Raw genomic sequence first — 18,711 nt, forward strand, 5'->3', positions numbered from 1 at the left:
CCAAAGTCATATATGTCTACTATTTCTGAACAAAGGGGATCCCAGAGAAGCATTTACAACCATTTGTGCCATAATTCCACAAGCTGTTTGTAAATGATTTCAGTGAGAAAAAATTGTGAAAAATGTTACGTTTTTTTTAATTTGATCGCATTTGTGGCGAAATGGTGGCATGAAATATACCAAAATGGGCCTAGATCAATACTTGGGGTTGTCTACTACCCTACACTAAAGCTAAAATTACCCCAAAAAGCTCCCTACATGCTCCCTAATTAACCCCTTCACTGCTGGGCATAATACATGTGTGGTGCACAGTTGCATTTAGCGGCCTTCTAATTACCAAAAAGCAACGCCAAAGCCATATATGTCTGCTATTTCTGAACAAAGGGGATCCCAGAGAAGAATTTACAACCATTTAAGCCATAATTGCAGAAGCTGTTTGTAAATAATTTCAGTGAGAAACCAAAAGTTTGTGAAAAAATTAGTGAAAAAGTGAACGATTTTTTGTATTTGATCGCATTTGGCGGTGAAATGGTGGCATGAAATATACCAAAATTGGCCTAGATCAATACTTTGGGATGTCTTTTCTAAAAAAAATATATACATGTCAATGGAAATAGCAAAGTGCTACTTGTATTTATGGCCCTATAACTTGCAAAAAATGCATAGAACATGTAAACATTGGGTATTTCTAAACTCTGGACAAAATTTAGAAACTATTTAGCATGGTTATTTTTTTTTGTGGTTGTAGATGTGTAACAGATTTTGGGGGTCAAAGTTAAAAAAAGTGTGTTTTTTTCCATTTTTTCCTCATATTTTATATTTTTTTTTTATAGTAAATTATAAAATATGATGAAAATAATGGTATTTTTAGAAATTCCATTTAATGGCGAGAAAAACGGTATATAATATGTGTGGGTACAGTAAATGAGTAAGAGGAAAATTACAGCTAAAAAAACACCGCAAAAATGTAAAAATAGTCTTGGTCCCAAACGGACAGAAAATGGAAAAGAGCTATGGTCATTAAAGGGTTAAGGTAGCCTTCAGATGGCACTTATTCCCTACTAGATCAGGTGGCGGGGAGACCCTCTACCCAAACTATGTTATAGAGGGTGTGGAGAACTTGGGACATACCCACACATGTGGTAGGAGTGTAGATATATTAAGGAAATATGGGATCACACTTCGGCCCTTATAAGTGAGATTTTCCAAAAGATAATAGCGTTAACAATGGAACAGGCGTTGCTCCACTTCCCGATCCCAGGATTCTCTAAACACAATAATAAATTAGGTGGATCTGTACAATAGTCAGACTGGGCATAGCCCAATTTTGGAAGGGAATCCCCCCTAGTTTTGAAATGATAAAGCAAAAAATGGTATATCACTATGATAAATCAAGTGCCACGGATGAATATCTAGATGATAAAGAGGCCTTTCTTCTACAATGGGAGCCTTTTATCCATTATCATGAGGCTTCGAGGAGGAGGGGAGGCAGGAGCGGACTAGGCCAAGCGAAGAACAAATGGAATAGCTATGTCATACTCACCAATAGTTCTGAGAGAATTATGTACCCTTATGATATAATGTATTTCATTGGGGTGAATTTATTATTTACTAAGTGACCTATAGATGTTGGAATGTAAGACCATTGTTTAATGTATATGCAAAACCTTGAATAAAAATCTTTTCAACATAAAAATGTATTAAGTGTTCCTTTAAAAAGACTGCACCGTGTTTACCTGATATATAAAGCAATGATATTAATGTCCCTTTAAAACATGTTATAAAGACAGCAAAATGTTTGCCAGTTACTCAGAGCATACACATAAATGTATTCCTGGTTGTTGCTTTATTTTGCTAACCTTGACCTTAGTTATTATCCGTGGCGGTTCTAGAACTTAAAATTTGGGGGGTTAACAATGGTGGTGAAAAAATTGAAAGACACAGAACACATAATATATTAAGCTGATTGACAGAGCATGGACTGTTATTTGCAGCTCAATGGGGGTGCTACACAATTCAGATAGAGCATACAATTTTAAACAACTTTCTAATTTACTTCCATTAACAAAATGTGCACATCTTTTTATATTTAAACTTTTTGAGTCACCAGCTCCTACTGAGCATGTGCAAGAATAAATGTGTATGCATTTGTGAATGGCTGATTGCTGTCACATGGTATGTGTATGCATTTGTGATTGGCTGATGACTGTCACATGGTACAGGGGGAGTGGAAATAGACATAACTTTTAAAATTGTCAGAAAAAAAATCTACTACTCATTTGAAGTTCAGACTAAGTTCTATTGCATTGTCTTGTTATCTTGCATTTGTTGATTATGCAAATCTACAGTGTTGACTGGTCCTTTAATTCAAATTTATGTTGCATCAAATGTTGCTTGGTGATGTATTGGCAACAAATACCATACATATAATTACGAAGTTTGAACAAATATGGTTTTTGAAGCAAATGCAAATAGAATTAAAAAATATGTTGTGTTTAGGAAAAAAAATATATGCTTGCTTCGGTATTTGCTTATATATTAAATTTAAATATCTATTATTTTTAATTCTTTGAAATGTGTAACTTTACTTTTAGTAAAAAATAATGTTACAACCTAATGTTGCAGAGTAAAGTGTTGGTAACATACAGTATAATAATAATACAACAGTGGTTTATACAGAAAAGGCAAATAAAATATTTTATAAAGTCTGGACTTCCGGTGGGCGGAGCTACAGACCGGCAGCATAGTGAAAGAGCTCCTCAGATTGTGCTGCGTTTAAGCCAAAAACTGCCGGTCTCTGCTACCCACACACGCCATCCTTGTTGGGGTATTATCTGGACCCTAGCCCCAACGGACTAGATAGTGTGAAGGGCCGAATATCGCCCTAGTCCCTGGAAGGAACGAAAGTGCGCAACGAAGCGCAAACCGCGGGCGCCATCTTGGAGTGCGGCCCACGCTAGCATCGCATTGGAACCGGCTGCTACCCGGCTACCAGAGGACATTCTTAGCCGCTGTATGTTACCGGAGGGAGTGAGTACAAGCCCTATTGCATGCATCTTAGCCCCACAAGCAGTGCATAGACATAACAAGTGCAAGAACGGAGGTATTGATTCATGCAGGAGACCGTGTAAAACCTGATACAAGCACATTTACGCACATTCAGAAGTTTTTTATCAGAGGTACACCCCTAAAGACTTGCATTTGTGGGAGATTGGGAACACTTTTTCTGTCTGGACTATACAGCTCACAATAAAAGAAGTATCATACAATCAAAGGGACATTGTTTCAAAGCATTTATTGTGAAACATATGACATATTATGCTGAACGTTTACTAACAACAGAATAAAAAAAAAAATGGTTGTCTCATGAAACACTTGTATTAAGATCATCGAAGGGGAGTTTGTTTCTTTTGGCTTGCTGATACGTGGGCTGATGCTGCCACTTAGAGGACTCTCACACTCTTACCAAGAGAACTTTGTCTATATTGTAAGCAAATCGGTGCAGGGTTTGCATGAAGCTAGATCATTACTTTAAGCCTGTATCAAACACACTGGCCGACAAAATGACATCCAGGCATAAGCAAGCAGATAAGAAGAGGCCTGCACCAGAATTACATGCTGAATCCCCACCCTCTCCCAAATCCTCACATGTGATCACATCTGACTCCTCTGCTCTCCTCCAGGAACTTAAGTCCTTCTTTCTACCGAAGATGGAATCCCTTCAGGCTGGGGTAGATACATTGACCAGCGAAATACGCCAATTCTCTACCAGAATGTCCCACGTGGAGCAGCGTGTGTCAGATGTAGAAGACAGACAAGAATCAACCTCTACCTCAGTAAGGCAGCTACAACGCCAAAACCAAATCTTGCAAGAAAAGGTAGATGACCTCGAAAATCGGAGTCGGAGGAACAATCTCCGAATGGTGGGTGTACCTGAAACAGTGAAAAACAAAGATTTGCTTGAGTTCACCGCTTTAACCATCCCTAAACTGCTGAAAATGAATCCAGATCACTTACCCCTTGACATAGAGCGAGCCCATCGCATAGGCCCGGATAGAGGCCTTGAGACTTTAAACTCTCGTCCACGCCAAGTGATTTATAAGTGCCTCAACTACCAGGAAAAACTCGCACTATTGCGAGCTTATAGGGCTCATACAGGAGATTTGATTTTTGAAGGAAAGAAAATATTGATTTTTCAGGACTTTTCTGCAGAGGTTACCAAACTCCGGAAAGAATTCGCTCCACTGTGCTCTCGACTTCACAAGGAGGGGAGACAGGCTTCACTGCTATATCCTGCTAAATTAAGACTGCAAACACCAGCTGGTCCCAAGTTTTTCAGTTCCCCCAAAGATCTGCAAGCATACCTTGATAGAGATAAAGATGACCAACGAGATGTACACTGAACATAGAAGAATTTCTTTTCAGCCTCAATTTTCTCCAAGCTCTCCGTTACATAATGGAGGGATGGAGTGCTGCAACATGCCCAGTGGCAGAAAGAGTAACTGGGACTAATCTCAGGCATACTGAACTGCATGAAAGGCTCATGTGGGAACTGCAGAAACTCCCAGGAACTAGGCTATGGGGGCATATACATTATCTCACTTCTTGGTTCATGAAGACCAAACTTATACATTTTGGGGAGATACTGGTTTGGTTCCCCAATGTTATCTTGTTTTGTGTTACAAGTTATGTTCTGCATGCATTTTCGAAGACAGTAATTTATGCTTTTTGTCTCTCAGGTCTGACACTAACCCCCTCCCCACACAAAGGTAGAGGGATAGCATTTTTTCTCCTCCCAGGTTTTAAAACTAAGCCATGCATGGCGTCCCTATCCTCTAACAGGGCTGGCAAGCTTCCCTGCCCATGCTTTAAACCTTCTATACCCAATATCCAAACAGCCTGGGAAAAGGCCCAAAGTGGCTTTAATTCTAATTACAGTACTCCCAGCCAAGTAGAACCCCACTCCCCCTTAACCGTAACGGAGAGATATTTCAGGCTCCTAGCCCATGTTTGCCTAACCATTTCTTTCTCTCTTTTTGGTACTATTACATGTGTCCTTAGGGATGTTTATGTTTATGCTGAGATTGACATGCTCTTTGCTAGGTGCCAGGCCTGCTACCAGGATACTCTTTTGTTAAAGCAGGGTCTCCAACCGCTTTCTCAGGCTGATGAAGTCTGCTGGTTTCTGGGTGGAATTTGTTTGTTATGTCTATGTGTTTTGCCTACAGTGTCAATGTTATGTGATGCACTAATGCTTTTGTGTCTCTGCCTCCAGCAACAGATGCTCCTCCACTCTGGGGGGTCCCCACACCATGCAATCCTTGACACATGGAAACCTTCTGGTTTGGCTTCCCGACTCTCTCCCATCTGGCTGATTCGTGAGTACAACTCCCTGGCACAAATTGATATCATGCCCTCCCCATACCACATTTTTCCACATACCTTAGGGTACCCATGTTTTATCCTGTTGATCCGCCTGCTCCACAGACCGCACCTCAGAATAGCAGAGCTGCAGGAACATTCCATACTTTCATTAGATAATGGCGCAGCGCTATAATGTAGTATCTTGGAATGTTGGAGGTATCACCTCTCCAGCTAAAAGAAGCAAGATACTCCACTACCTCAACTCAATCCACGCAGATATTGCATTGTTGCAAGAAACCCACTTGACACAGGAAGAGCACGCTAAGCTGAAGGTTAGATGGGTAGGTCAAGTTATAAACACGCCAACGACAGGCAGAAAAAAGGGGGTAGCGATACTGGTCAGGAAAGGGTTACCAATAGTGCTTACAGATACACATATCGACGTGCAGGGAAGGTATATCATCACTAGCTTGCATGTATCTTCCAAAACCTATACACTTTGCAGTGTCTATGGGCCGAATAGTCTCTCTCCTCACTTTTGGTCCCAGATTCAATCACTCCTAACTAAACGTAATAGCTCTCAAATCCTCATGGGAGGGGACTTCAACATGGCCCAACTATCCCCTCTCGATAGATTTATAAACCCCTCACAACCCTCTGGCATAAAACAGGGCTCTCAGCGACAGAAAATTGAATCTAAAATTACTTTAAGGCTTAAGGAGGGCTTGGGATTGGTTGATTTATGGAGATTGCGTAATCCAGAGGTTAGGGACTACACCTGTATGTCTAAATCACACCACACATTGTCCAGGATTGACTACTTCCTCACGTCTCCTGCTCTCACCCCTTTCATACCCTATACTAAAATACAACCCATCACCATATCAGATCACGCCCCTATCACACTGGTGCTGGACTTTACCCCCGCCGATAATTTACATAAAACATGGAGGTTTCCCTCTCATCTTTACAACAATGTAGATTTCCGCCAAAACTTACTTGCACACTGGATAGACTATGATGCAGATAACGCCCAACACCGCGACAACACGGATCTCTTTTGGCATGCCTCAAAGGCTGTGCTAAGGGGGAGAATCACAGCATACACTTCACATCATAAGAAACAGACTAAGAGGCTCACTGATCAAATGCTAAGAAATCTCACAGATGCATATAATACATATCTGCAACACCCGACCAGCCAATCGAGGCAACACTATTACAACTTGAAGCAAGAAAGAGACACCCATATCCAAATGGTAGATAACATACACACATTGCACAGGCAGGGACGATTCTACAGGTACGGGAACAAGGCAGGGAAAATAATGGCAAACATGGTCAAAGTGGTCACCCCTAGATCTAACATTCCAGCAATCATTACAGATAAGGGCCTTTGTAATGACACCCCTACGATTATGAAAGAGTTTGTGTCATACTACACTAAACTATACACTAAGCAGGACATATCAGAACATAATAAACAGTCATTCTGGCGCAATGTCACCGTCCCCACCATGACCCAGGAACAATTGGCTACGCTTAATGCCCCTATTCAAATACAAGAAGTTGTGAATACCATACGAAGCATTAAACTAGGGAAGGCGGCGGGACCTGACGGTCTTCCCGCAGAATATTATAAAATCTTATGCCCGGCGATAGCGCCCACTTTGGCAAAGCTTTTTTCAGACTACTTAGCAGGGAAGTCTGTACCGGACTCTAGATTTACCAATGCTAACATATGCGTCATTCCCAAACCGGATAGAGATTCAACTCTGCCGTCTTCTTATAGGCCGATTTCTTTATTAAATGGGGACTATAAGTTAATGACCAAAATCCTCGCTAATCGGCTGGCAGATGTTCTGCCACTGCTGGTCCACCCAGACCAGACGGGTTTTGTCAAACACAGATCATCAGTTATCAATTTACGCAAAGCACTGGCAGTCATAGCGCAATACCATCAAGCCCGACATAACCGGTCAGATGCCTCACTACAGGATGCCTGCTTCCTCTCTGTCGACGCCGAGAAGGCGTTCGACAGGGTGGAGTGGGATCACTTATACACTACGCTTATTAACTTTGGTATCACAGGCCACTTCTTGGATGCTGTACGTAGACTGTATAATTCACCCTCGGCATCCATCATTATCAATGGTGGTCTCTCCCCTTCCTTTAAGCTAGAAAGGGGCACAAGGCAAGGTTGCCCATTGTCCCCGCTCCTATTCGATCTTGCCATTGAGCCGCTGGCTTGCTATATCCGACAACACTGTGCTGGCCTTAAACTACACGCACAGTGTCTACATATCTCACTGTTTGCTGATGACCTCTTGTTGTATATTAGCAACCCTGATCTTAACGTTCCTCAAATATTACAAGTAATGACAAAATTTGGTACCTTTACTGGATACAAAATAAACGAAGACAAATCTGAAGTCACTTGGCTTCAAAACCAGGGAGGCAGCTCCCTTCAGAACACGAGTCTTAAGGTCACGGACGGATCTTTTAAGTATCTGGGGATTCACTTACATGTAGACCCCACAAAGATTTATCAACTTAATATCCCAAAAGTTATACTTAGTTCACAGAACACCATCCGAGGTTGGAGGGGTCTTCCCCTCTCCCTTCACGGTAGAATTCATTTATTGAAAATGGTAATACTACCAAAAATCTTGTATCCCTTGCAAATGCTCCCTCTTCTGCTCCACAACAAGGACATACAGGTAATCTCTTCTACTTTTGCCTCCTTTGTGTGGAACCAAAAAAAGCATAGGATCAACACCACCAGACTCTCCATGCCACTGGGGGTGGGGGGACTTAGGTTTCCGAACATTCAGTGGTACAATTGGGCAACACTAACTAAGCTGGTGCTTGGCTGGTTGGCCGGATCTGAATACTTCAGCCATGCTGTAGAGGCGGACTGTGCGTCACCGCTGAACTTGGCCTACCTCCCACACTCTACCTTGTCTGCCTTACCCCATCACATTTCTCAGAACATACTGTTCAGAGACCCGCTGAGAGCATGGCACAGGCTATGCCGATTCTGGGGTAGTGATCACAAAGTGACCAAATATCTGCCCATACAGGGAAACCCTACGTTCATACCTGGTTTCACCACCAGGGCCTTTCAGAAATGGAGGGCCTCTGGCCTGACCTCTATTGCACAATTTATCAATCCTAACACGCTTCAGGTTCTCCCTTTCCAGGAACTGAGAGAAACCTTTGCTATCCCCGCTGATACCATGTTCGCATATTTTCAGTGTAGGCACTTTGTCAGGGCTCTCATCTTAGACAATCGGCTTACTAAAGTAAGTTCTGGCGTGGACAGACTAGTCCGCATGACGAAACAAGGATCATATTCCATAACCCGTATATATAACGAAATCACAAGTCACTTAGAACAACCTGTCCTTCAAACAATACACAACAAATGGCAAGGGACAAGAGACATACAGATTACGGCACAAGAGATCGAAGATAGCTTTCAGAGAGTAAGAGCAGCTACCCTTTCAGCTTATTCTAGAGAGGCACACACCAAACTAATACATCAGGCATATATCCTCCCTAAACTAAGACTAAGGTGGGCCCCTCAGGCAGTAGATAAGTGTAACAAGTGCTCCTTTGCATCACCTGATCTCACACACTTAATATGGGACTGCCCCAAAATAAAAAGACTGTGGGGTAAAGTTCAGTTTTGGCTCCAGAGGGTACTCCAGCAAGAAATAGCTTTAACTCCCTCCACCATCATTTTTCTGACAGACCAGGGGATTACATCCCAACATCGGAAATTTCTGAACTCTGTGATTCTGCTCTCTAGGCGACTAATCATGCAGTATTGGGTAAGGGATAAGGCCCCACCCTTCAAGAAACTGTTGGGGGCAATACACACTCAGGTTTTGGTGGAGCAGGCGGACGTACAGGGAGATCTTGATAAAAGAATAAAATCTTATATATATAAATGGGAACCTTATTTACTGTACATCTCTCCACAAGTAAGACATAGAATACTTTATCCTTTTCGCAATTCAACATTTATCATGGAGGAAAATCTGAGAGGGAAGTGGTGTCTTTCTCTGTCGCCCCCCTCCCCCCCCCCCCCCCTCAGCCAACCTGACCACATACGCATAGCTTTGTAGTAGCCCTTAAATTCTCTTTGACATAAGTGCCAGGGAGCTCAGTCCCCCCCCCTCCCCAAATCTATCCCCCCCCCCCCCCCCCGGAGTGGAAGGACCTGATTCGATTTGATTTGATAGGATTGTTTACTGTTTATGGTTTGTATTAGTTACTTGATGCTTTATAAAAAAATGGAAAAAACCAGATTAACATCTCAGTATGGAGATACCTTATTTTGGGAAGACTCTTCCCCCGGACTGTGGGGGAGGAGGGTCGTCGAATTCCCTTTCTGTATCTTAAAATGTAAATTCTGATGTATTACATACTATGACTTCCATGTTGTGATGGATCTGGATTATAAATAAAGTTTTAAAAAAAAAAAATATTTTATAAAGTCTGTTGTATTAATATGATTGTTTCTGTATTTTAAGTATAAGACTTTTGCTTACATGTTAAATAACTATATTTATTTTTTTAATTATTCAGACTGTATAACTTTAAACCATCTTTGACTTTAATGAGATTTTTATTTGTAATATATTTAGACATTTAGAATATTTATTTTTATATTCCCCATAAGTCTGTCATTTTGCTTAAAGTATTTGACGTTGATCATTGAAATAAAGAAACTATTTTTTTCCTTCCTAATATAGAGAGAGTCCACTGCTTCATTCCTTACTGTTGGGAAATACAACACCTGGCCACCAGGAGGAGGCAAAGACACCCCAGCCAAAGGCTTAAATATCCCTCCCACTTCCTCATTACCCCAGTCATTCTTTGCCTTTCGTCACATTAGGAGGTGGCAGAGAAGTGTCAGAAGTTTTGGAGAGTCCTGAAAAAGGGTATCTGCCCTTCGAGATAGGACTGGAGTTTTAAGTAGTCATGTCAACCTCTCAGTGAGAGTATTGATGAAAGATAGAGTATGGAGATTTTCTGCAAAACTATCCAGACTACTGCTAACAGCTCCTAAGCAATAAGTGTTGACGAGTTTCACTGCCTGCTTTCTCTCACTCAAGTTCCACAGCATGGAGCCTGGAGGTAAGATTGTTTCAATTTTTACACATAAAACGCTATAACAGGGTCACAGTGTAGCTCCTTTATACCTTGATAGGATCCAGGGTTAATATCCTCTGAAGGGGGTTTATTGAACAGTTGGGGATAATTAATCAGTGTATTAATTATTTACATGCTGCTATGTGTGATTTTTTTCTAGGCTCATAGACTGTGTGTTTTTGGCTGGAACAAACAGGTTTCACTTTTAAGTTTCACTTTCGTTTTTGAAAGTGTTTGCACAGCTTCTATACTTGCTGTACTTGTAATAACAGGGGAAGTACTGTCATGCACTCTATGAGACCGGGTGTGGTCTATGTTCATTTCCTCCATTCCGGCTGAGACTTGAACTTAAGGAGAGCATTTCCTCTGTTAACTGTCTGGGTCTAGGAGGTGGTGAGTGCCCCAGCCATTGGGTGTATAAAGGTGCAGTTTTCTATAATAAAAATGCTTTTATTTGTGTCCTTCTGTGGGTATAACCTGAGCTTTGAAGGACTCTGACATGTTAGAAGGTACTCCTTCTGTACTAAATCATACCTGTTTATATTGTGAGGAGGCCGTGGTTTTCCCGCCCACTCAATTATGTTCCACATGCCTTAACACCGTTATAAAGTCTAAGAAGGGATACAAGCCTGCTAAGGCTCTTAGTCCCTCTGAGCCATCTACCTCTCAGGACTTGATGTCCCGTGAGATTACTACCCTTGCTACTTTATCCACATGCAGTTCCCCGTAGCACATCTAATCCTCCATCCGGAGGGGGCCTTCTTCCTGTGGATTTTGGCGTGCAAAAAAACAAAAACGGAGGTGTCTGCAGCCCTCAGTGCATTACCTCGCTCTAACAAATTCAAGAGAAAGGTTAAACATAGCTCTCCTGACCCAAAGGCATCTAAATATTTATCGGATTTAGCTATTATGTCCCAGTTATCTGATGATGACTTAACCTCTATAGCTTCAGAGAGTGAACTTTCTGGGTCGGTGTCCTTAGCGTCTAAGCCTCCTGCTGCGGAGGAACCATCCTTTAGATTTAAAATTGAGCACTTGCGTTTTTTATTAAAGGAGGTTCTGTCTACGTTAGAGGTTCCAGAGCCCACGCTGCCTGAAAAACCTATGATACCAAAATTAGACAGAGTTTACGAAGACAGGAAAGTTCCTTTGGCTTTTCTTGTGCCGGTTAAGTTGGCAAACATTATTAAGAACGAATGGGAAAGAATTGGTTCTTCCTTTTCCCCCTCGTCTACTTTTAAAAAGTTGTTCATGGTCCCGGACTCTTAACTGGATTTGTGGGGCTCCATTCCTAAGGTGGATGGTGCTATCTCTACGCTTGCTAAACATGCTACTATACCTCTTGAGGATAGTTCGTCATTCAGAGAGCTGATGGATAAGAAAATGGAACCCTTTCTGAGAAAGATATATTAACATATGGGATTTTTGTTTCAACCGGTGGCTGCAGTTGCCGCGGTTGCCGGAGCAGCTACCTACTGGTGCGACTCTTTGTTGGAACTCATAGAGGTGGAGTCTCCCTCGAGGATATTCAAGACATAATAGCTCTGAGAATTGCTAATTCTTTTATCTGTGATGCAAACATGCAAATTATTTGCCTAAATGCAAAGGCCTCTGGCTTTGCGGTCCTAACCGGCCGGGTGCTCTGGTTGAAGTCTTGGTCAGCAGATATGATTTCTTTTATTTGGTCCAGGCCTAGACTCCATTATTTCTACAGTTACCGGAGGCAAGGGTGCCTTCCTATTGCAAGATAAGAACAACAAGTCTAAGGGACGACAATCTTCTAATTTTTGTTCCTTTCTTTCTGACAAATCCCAACAAAAACAATCCTCCTCCAACTATGTATTACAAAAAAACCACAAAGGCGTTTGATCTCACTTGTTTATAAAATGATGTCAGATCCACCAGACAATCCCCTTCCCACATACACTAGAATCTGGAACAGGGAGCTTAACACAGACATAGAAAGCGAGGAGTGGATCAGGTCGTTTTCACTGACAAAACAATCTTCAGTCTCAGCAAACGTTCAGGAGATACACCTAAAGCTCTTGAGCAGATGGTACCTTACACCAGTTAGACTCCATAGGCTGTTCCCTAAAGCTAGCCCCCTTTGTTGGAGAGGGTGTGGGGAACACGGCACGCTTCTTCATATATGGTGGTCTTGTCCGGGAATTTCAAGCTTTTGGGATGGGGTGATAACACAGGCATCAGAGACACTGAATACTAGTATCCCCTGCACACCTGACACAATGCTTTTTTGAATATCCCTAAGTTTAAAGAATCATACAAGCGGGCTCTCATGTTGATAATGATCACTGGGGCAAAAAAATTAATCCCAAAACAATGGAAAACTCCTAATGTTCCAACATTGGGGGAGTGGCGATCTGCAGTGGACGACTTGTTAGTCCTAGAGAGATTACACTACACCAAAACTAACCAGTTGGCTACCCATGAAATGATGCTGGCTAGTTGGAGGGGCACTCCTGTATAGATAGTGGGGCACAAAGGCGTATCCATGTAGCTCAGGCTTTCAGTGGTTGTGTTTTTTTTTTTTCCCTATCCCCCTTATCCCTCCCCTCCTTTCTCCACTTCTAAAGACTTTTCCACCCTTTTTTCTTCCTCCTTCTCTCTCTTACTCTTGAATTTCTACTTAATGATGTATCACCTGGCACGCTCGATCAGTTACTTGATTATTTGATGGGTTTAATGTAAAGGTTTCACTTTGTTTTACAAAGAAAAATGTTGAAAATTCAAGCTTAAAGCAGAGACATATGACTCCAGCTAACTTAAGGCCTTGGGCCTGTAAATGCATTGGGACTTATATCTACCCACAAGAGAATGTACTGGATTATAAGGACTTTACTCTCCCCAATGTAATAATAATGCTCAATGTCTCCATTTTGTTGTATTATTGAATGTTTTGAACAATAAAGCTTGTTTACAAAAAAAAACAAAAAAAACAATCCTCCTCCAAGCCCGAGCAACCCAAGAGTACTTGGAAGCCAGCTCAGTCCTGGAATAAATACAAGCAGAATAAGAAGCCCACCAAAAACAAATCGTCATGAAGGGGCATCCCCCTATCTGGGATCGTGTAGGGAGCAGACTGTCTCTTTTTTTAGATGCCTGGTTTAAAGACGTACAGGATCCGTGGGTCCTGGAGGTAGTATCTCAGGGATACAAGATAGGCTTCAAATCTCATCCGTTAAGGGGCAGATTCCTTCTCTCAAATCTGTCTACCAGACCAGAAAAAAGGAATGCCTTTCTAGGGTGCGTTCAGGATCTATCCTCCTTAGGAGTTGTTGTCCCGGTGCCTATTGAAGAAAGAGGTTTGGGGTTTTATTCAAACCTTTTTGTGGTCCAAAAGAAGGAGGGAACTTTCTGTCTAATTCTGGACCTAAAGTGCTTAAACAAATTTCTCAGTGTCCCTTCCTTCAAGATGGAGATGATAAGGTCCATCCTTACTTTAATTCAGGAAGGCCAGTTTATGACCGCTATAGATCTGATGGATGCTTACCTTCATGTTCCAATCCACAAGGAAAACTTACAGTTCCTGAGGTTTGCATTCCTGGTCCAGCACTTCCAGTTCATTTCCCTTTCATTTGGCCTAGCTACTGCTCCAAGAATCTTTACAAAGGTTCTGGGGGCTCTTCTAGCCATTGCCAGAACTCAGGGTATTGCAGTAGCCCCGTACTTGTATGATATTCTGGTGCAAGCACCATCCTTTCATCTTGTAGAAGAATTCTCGGAGTCCCTTCTCAGTCTTCTTTGATTACATGGATGGAAGATAAACTTGTAAAAGAGTTCTTTTATCCCAAGTACCAGGGTGTAATTCCTGGGTACTATAATAGACTCCATATCCATGAGGATATTTTTAACAGACCAGAGATGTTGCAAGCTAACTTTGGCATGTCTTGCCTTCCAGACCTCCTTGAGTCCCTCTGTGGCTCAGTGTATGGAGGTGATTGGTCTCATGGTGTCCTGCTTTGACATCATTCATTTTGCCAGGTTCCGTCTCAGACCTTTAAAACAAGTGGAACGGCGATCATTCAGATGTGTCTTATCAGATTGTATTAGACAGCCGGTCGAGAGAATCGCTCTCTTGGTGGCTCTGTCCAGATCATCTGTCCCTAGGGACATGCTTCTTAAGACCATACTGGGAGATTGTGACTACGGACACAAGCCTATCTGGATGCAGAGCTGTTTGGGGTGCCAGGAAGGCACAGGGGTTGTGGACTCAGGAGGAGTCCTCCCTCCCAATCAATATTTTGGAACTATGGGCAATCTTCAAGGACTTGAAGGCTTGGCCACTTCTGGGTATGTCCCAGTTTATCAGATTTCAATCAGACAATATAACCTCAGTGGCTTACATCAACCATCAGGGGGGAGCGAGAAGTTCCTTGGCAATAAAGAAGTATTTCAAATTCTAGGGTGGGCAGAGGCCCACAGCTGTTCACTGTCAGCAATCCACATTCCGGGTGTGGACAACTGGGAGGCAGATTTTCTCAGCAGGCAATCCTTCCATCCAGGGGAATGGACTCTCCATCCCGAGGTGCTTGCAGAGATTTGCAGCAAGTGGGGGACACTGGAAATAGATCTCATGGTGTCCCATCTCAATACCAAGCTACCCAGGTACAGGTCGAGGTTGAGTGATCCCCAAGCGGATCTAATAGATGCACTAGCAGTGCCCTAGAGGTTCAAACTCATATATCTTTTTCCTCCATTACCGCTTCTTCCTCGAGTGGTGGCCCACATCAAGCAGCCTGATTGCTCCATCGTTGCCTTGAAGGACGTGGTTCGTGGATCTAGTGGGGATGTCTTCATCTTCTCTGTGGAAGTTACCTTGTTGCAGAGACCTGCTGATACAAGGTCCATTTGTTCATCAAAATCTAGATTTTCTGAGGCTGACTGCGTGGAGATTGAACGCTTAGTCTTAGCCAAGAGAGGTTTCTTTGAGAGTGTCATTGATACTCTTATTCAAGCTCGTAAACCAGTTACTCTGCGTATCTTCCACAAGGTGTGGAGGACCTACTTATTCTGGTGTGAAGAGCATGGTTTTTCCTGGCACAGAGTTAAGGTTGCCAGAATCTTAACTTTTCTCTAGGATGGGCTGCTGATTTCTCCAGGATGGGCTGGAGAAGGGCCTTTCTGCTAGTTCCCTGAGGGGACAGATTTTGGCCCTGTTGGTTTTATTGCACAAAAGACTGGATGAGCTTCCAGATGTGCAGTCCTTTGTGAAGTCTCTTATTATGATCAGACCTGTGTTTAGATCTGGGGCTCCTCCTTGGAGCCTAAATCTTGTTCTTCTGGTTTTGCAACAGGTTCCAATTGAGCCTCTGTATTCTGTTGACATTAAATTGTTATCTTGGAAGGTTCTCTTTTTATTGGCTTATCTGCGCGTAGAGTGTCTGAGATCTCTGCTTTGCAATGTGAGCCCCCTTATCTGATTTTTTTCATGCAGATAAGGCAGTTTTACGTACTAAATTAAGTTTTCTTCCTAAGGTTGTGTCAGATCTCAACATCAATCAGGAGATTGTGGTTCCTTCCTTGTGTCCTAATCCTTCTTCTTCGAAGGAACGTTTACTTCACAATTTGGATGTGGTTCACACCTTGAAGTTCTATCTTCCAGCTACTAAGGAGTTTAGACAATCTTTCTCTTTGTTTGTTGTCTATTCGGGGAAGCGTAAGGGGCAGAAGGCTACTTTGACTTCCCTATCTTTTTGCTTAAGGAGTGTCATCTACTTAGTTTATGAGACAGCGGGACATTGTCCTCCTGAGAGGATAATGGCTCATTCCACTAGAGCAGTGGCTTCCTCTTGGGCCTTTAAGAACAAGGCCTCTATGGATCAAATTTGTAAGGCAGCTACCTGGTCCTCATTACATATTTTTTCAAAATTTTACAATTTTGAAGCAGCTTTTGGGAGAAACATTTTGCAGGCTGTGGTGCCCTCAGAATAGGGTCCACCTCTTCCTTTTTGTTCCCTCCGATTATTCATTCAGTGTCCTCTGGAGCTTGGGTATAGTTTTCCCAACAGTAAGGAATGAAGCTGTGGACTCTCCCTATTTTAGGAAGGAAAGCATAATTTATGCTTACCAGATATTCCTTTCCTTCCAGATAGGGAGAGCCCATGGCCCCCAACAGTTTTTTCTTGTCTATGGGTGGTCCCCTACTATTTATTTTATTCTTCTGGCACCATTTAAACCCTAATGTTTCTCCTACTTTTCCTTGTTCCCTCAGCAGAATGAATGGGGTCATGAGGAAGTGGGAGGGATATTTAAGCCTTTAGCTGGGGTGTCTTTGCTTCCTCCTTGTGGCCAGGTGTTGTATTTCCCAACAGTAAGGAATGAAGCCGTTGACTCTCCCTATCCGGAAGGAAAGGAATTTATCTGGTAAGCATAAATTATGTTTTTTAATGAAAATTAAATAATACAATTTCTTAAACATATAATAACAAAGTGAACAAATATGATTTATGCAGGCAATCAAATAAAAAACAAACAAACGCTGCTGCATTAATATGCATGTCTCTATATTTGAGATACTAAGACTTTTAATTTAACAATTTTTTTTTTATTCTTCAGATGGTGTTATTATAAATCATCTAAGATTTTTTAACTGTACTATATTTAGATACATTTTTTTTATATTCCACAAGTTTGTATTTTTCTTTCAATATATGACGTTGACCATTGCAATTAAGAAAAAAAGAAATTAAATAATACAAGTTCCTAAACTGAGAAATAATCATAATTTTATAATTATTTATTTTTTCAATGCCAGTAAGTTTCTCAATGACTTATAAGGATGTATAATAAATAGCTTACACTTTTGTCAATGTAGATCAGTTCACATTAGTCTTGTAATCTAAATAAAATCACAGGGGTATATCAGGCTCTAGTTTATTTCTCTGCTATAATATGCTTTTAGCTATGTGTTTTGTCAATTGCTTTTGGGGAAAAAAAAGAGTACTAAAGAGTAGTACTGTGTAAGCCGATGTATTAGAATAAAGTATATTTCCTTTTGCAAATAAATACCAAAAATGATGTATAAGTGATACATTTAATAGCAAACTAATACAAAATATATATTTAAGGACCCTGAGAACCTGGCATTTTTTTTCTATGCAAAATAATTTATGCTATCATCGATAAGTGTGATAAAGTTGACTATATAAATTATGTGTATAATGTCTGTAAGGCTAGGTAAAGAGAATACTAGAAAGCATGAACAATTATATATAAAATAGCCCTGTTTTATTTTAAAACATTTTCAGAAAGCAAAGAGATGAAAATCTAAACTTCAGGTAACACACAAATAAATAATAATAAAAAAAAAAAAATGAAATATATAATACAAAAGGTATAATTAACGTACATCAAATATAGCAAATATAGCTTCTCTGTAATGTGCCAGCTGAGTTAACAAAAAAGGGTTGGTTCGCGTGAAGACAGAGTAAAAGAATTTGAAAGTATGTGTTTGTATCTACATCGAACATCAAGTCCAATCTCACTGAAACTGGACATGGGAGTCTCTGTTTTACCATAAACAAAACTTCCCCTTGGATGGCAGAGGATATATATTCTGCATCTTGTAGATTACCTACCAAGGTTGCTTGGACCTGGAACATAATACAGGTATGACATATTTTTTTATCAGTTTCACATCATTGTTATATTTCTTTATTTCTGTGCTGTAAAGCAAACTTTTTTGTTGTTGTATCCTATTAGGTGTAATTTATTTAGAACTTTCAAAATGTAGATTTATGCCAAAAGGTATAATTTATAAACAAATAAGTATAGGTTATATAGAACTTTATACATTTAAAACTTAGAGAAAATGGTGTAAATTATCTAAACATTTTTAATTTAAAGTTCTAGGTATAATTTATATACTTTTTTAAAAAAATTACATTTAGAGTAAATAGCTAGGTAAAATTGGCATAATTTATTACATCATTTGTATGGGACTTTTTCAATTTAAATATAGACTAATAGGAATTATTTATCTACTAAAACTAATATACAAATCAGAATATCGGAACACAAGTATTTAATAGGGTAGCCATGATTATGATATTGTTATCTTTGCAATACAAGTGACAAATTAATTGATGTGTGTTTTTAGAAGAATATTTATTATACATTTGCCAAGGACTTTGTAGTTTTCTTGTGTTGCTCATTCTGAACTTT

The 18,711-nt window shown here is 40.9% G+C and overlaps 1 protein-coding gene across 1 annotated transcript in view; it reads left to right on the top strand.

Annotated features, from left to right (window-relative positions):
• The first annotated feature begins 18,139 nt into the window (after positions 1–18,139).
• Positions 18,140–18,711, top strand: part of LOC128662692 (pendrin-like) — a 66,085-nt gene continuing 65,513 nt past the window's right edge. The window contains exon 1 of the mRNA XM_053716575.1: positions 18,140–18,156. The gene's annotated coding sequence lies outside the window, so the exon portion shown is untranslated. The remainder of the gene's footprint in view (positions 18,157–18,711) is intronic.

This window comes from Bombina bombina, chromosome 6 (assembly GCF_027579735.1).
Source record: "Bombina bombina isolate aBomBom1 chromosome 6, aBomBom1.pri, whole genome shotgun sequence".
NCBI classification, from domain to species: Eukaryota; Metazoa; Chordata; class Amphibia; order Anura; family Bombinatoridae; genus Bombina; species Bombina bombina.